Below are 3,586 nucleotides of genomic sequence, written 5' to 3' on the forward strand. Positions count from 1 at the left end.
AAAGTAATTGTTAGTATAAAACATAATGCAGTATTAACAAAACAACAACAGGGTGAAGCATCTTGTTGAAGATTCCCATGGCAGCTGGTGACCATCCAAACAGTGTCACACCAACGGTGTTTTTCATCTTTCTTTACCCTTTCCATCACTCGATGTATTTCTTGTATATCACGATGGACAGTAATCAGTCTTTTGTGTATTTTCTTGTTTCATCAACTGCTTCAAATCTTCATGTAACAGTAATTTCTTCACCAGGGTAAGGTTCATTCCAATAGGAGAAAGCAGCAGATCTTAAAGTAGAGTATAATTGGCTGTAAGAAGTTGGTAAGAGATGACAGGAGCTGAGTAACTAAAATCACATCCTAGAATTTTGGTAAAGTTACAAACACAAACATTAGAGTGATTACTTGTATCTACAATTGTATTATCTATGACTATATAATCACAATGGGTTCTCATGCAAACACAGCCTTTCCCAATATATACGAGTACAGTTTCAAGGGTTTAATTAGGCCACTTTCCTCCCTTTTGATGGGCCTATTCTTTATGCTTCTTAGGATAAAGTATAGTTCCATTATGATTGCCTAATGCAATTATTGGATATACATTGTATACTGTGGCATTGTTTATGGTAAGTATAAAGGCAATAATTTTAAAGTTGACTAATTGCCACCATGCTTGAAATTCCTTTTCAAATTCAGAAGCATTATTACGATTCAATTTCTGAATTTCAGTGGGTAAGGTTCCTCCTTCTCCCTCTCTAGTAATAGCTGCTGCTACAGACTGTATCCATAACTGTGCTTGGATGCAGCTCAAGGCAAGGGAAGTATTACCTTGTATTTTTCCAAGGGCATTTACAGTTAACCGATGATTATTTTCTTCAATTTGTTCCCAATGGGGTAAAATGTCTGATAGAAGCCATTGAACGTTTAGGCAGTGCAGCTACACTCCACCCTGAAAGCTTCTTTGGTGCTGTACATTTTCTTTAAAATGTGAATATTAGTTTAATTTTCCCAGTCACCTTAGGCAATTATGCTACACCTGCTTAGATTACATGTACTGTGAGCAAAGGCAAATGATATGTAATGATTCCTTGAGAAAATCCATTTGCTTCAGATTTGTGAGAAAACTTCTTTTAATTCTGAAGACTTCTGTGTGGAGATGGATTTTCAATTTCAAGGTCAGCCTTGAACATAACCTGTCTGATGCATCCCTGCAGTTCTGAACTATAATGTTTCATATCCAAGTACAAATCTGCAGTTCAGATTAATGTAATATCAAATTCTCTGTGATTTGGATCACTCCTCATCAATTCTTTTTAGTTCCAGTCCAAAAGTACTGTTTAGAAAAAAAAAATAAAATATGCACAATTGTCACAATTTATTAATTAAGCAGGGTTGATGCCTTGAACAAAGGCTTCACTGTATCTCCGTAGTGCATAAATTATGCTTGCTTGAGCAACTTTGAAACTTTAGTACGTACAAAAAGGATAAGAAAACCTTGAACTTTGTTAATAGTATGCACAAATAGGTAAGAAGCCTTAGGCCTTTCTGATCACTGTGATTAAAACCCACTAGGACCAGTTTAGGACCAGATAACTGAGAAAAAGAGATGACCCACACTGCACATGCATTAAGGTAGAGTTCAACTAGTGGACACCAAAAAAATGATCACCAGAAGGTCTCAAAGACCCCTAAAGGCCACTGACCCATTTAACAGCACATGCTCAAAGGGACGGACACTATGCAAATGATTTCAGGGTAAAGAATCGAATATATATATTCCTTATGGGAAAACTTTTGCATATGTAACACCTGCAGTGCATATAAGCTGAAGAGTTTTTGAGGTATGCACACTAGGAGGAACTATTGCCTGTGCATCCAGCGTTGCAATAAAAAGAATGTCTGCTTCCTAAAAATCCAAAATTGAGTTTTAGAGAGTTTCTTCAACTGGCTTTTATGGTAACAGGGTAAAAAAGAATGTTCGTTTAATATTTCCTGAAGAAAGATGCACATTACCTTTAACAACGCAGTGTCTGAGTTGTTGCTGAAGGCCATATTTATTTCCTAGTGGAATCCTTGCATCTTCAGGTTTAGGAAATGCTTTTACACAAATTTCTGCCACCTGCACAAAATAAAGTTTCTTTTCAAGTAGCTAACTAACTCTGTGTAACCTGATATGTAGTTGTGATTGAGCGGCATTGCATGGGGGTCTGGGTGGTGCCAATGGGGGAAGAGGGGATGTGTTGACCAAAGGACAGCACCAGAAGAGAGCCTGCCCCAGGAGATAACAGAAATCATCTTGCCCCGCAACAAAGAACTACCAATCTGAAGCAACAAAACCAACATAATCCAATAAAAAAGTCACTCGTTCTTTTCAGTTTTCAATAGTGCCCCACAACTAGAGCTCTGCAGTACCACTTAGGTTTCATGATTTTCACATCTGTCAGATCTAAAATGTAGTCTAGCACAGGAACCTTTGGATGAAGAGTTTTGATAACTAACAATTAAAAACTACAAAGAGAATGTGTTTCTGCACACATTGCAGTATAATTCAAGCTGATTAGACTTTATTTGTGACACAGTGAAAACTCAAAAACCAAAGATATTAAGCTGGTATTTTTTATTATGGCACCAGGTGTGTGTGGGATTGCTCCGCCTAACACACACACCCCAAGGGTTACTGGTAGTGAGCTTATATTAATGGGATATATACATATTCATTTCAGCCAGTTCTTGCTGGTTCCATTATCTATGTGCATACAGTCTTTTATTCCCTTATCTTTAGGGGTCATCCTGTCCTTGTGGTTAACATACAGCTGTGTTAGCTAAGACCTGCAAAATCAACATCCTTTATATAGTTCCCTGTCTAATTTCACCTGTGGATTCTCTTATACTTTTTTTTTTTTCAGTTCTAAATTACTCTATTTTATTTCATAAAGACATACAATTTTACAGGAAATACCATCAAGTTGATGGTCTCCAGAAGATAACAGTATGGAAAACAGTATGGAAATTGAAGTAATAAAGCAAAGTCTCTGGGAATGGACTCAGTGAAGGAAGAGGTCATTTTATTCTAATCTATAGATTGTTAGGGGATCCTGTTGTTTCCCCTAGCAGAATGGATCTCCCCAGATATCCAGAAATCACTCAGAGAGTCGAATCTTATTTGATGCATTGATAATTTAATGATACCCATATATAAGCTCAAGCTGAGTGCCTCCAAGGAGGGATCCCGCTCAAAACTTTCCCTGGGTTCTTATACCTGTACAATCTTTGATTTGGCCACTATAGTCCAATCAGTTCTCAGCACATATCCATTACATTCCTTCAGATTGGTGGTTCTTTGTTGCAGGGAAGGATGGCTTCTGTTATCTCTCGGAGCAGGCTTTGATCTGGTGCCTTCCTTGGTCAGCACATCCCCCTTTCCGCATTGGTGCCACCCAGGCACACCCCCCCCACCAACGCCACTCACTACTGTTCAACCACCACTATATGCCAGGTTTAGGTGATGCGGAGCTCATACTGTGGCCTAAGACTTCACTAAATTTGACTGGAAAGACCCTGAAATGGGGCAGAAAGAACAA

The sequence above is a fragment of the Aythya fuligula genome, chromosome W (genome assembly GCF_009819795.1).
Source record: "Aythya fuligula isolate bAytFul2 chromosome W, bAytFul2.pri, whole genome shotgun sequence".
Lineage (NCBI taxonomy): Eukaryota > Metazoa > Chordata > Aves > Anseriformes > Anatidae > Aythya > Aythya fuligula.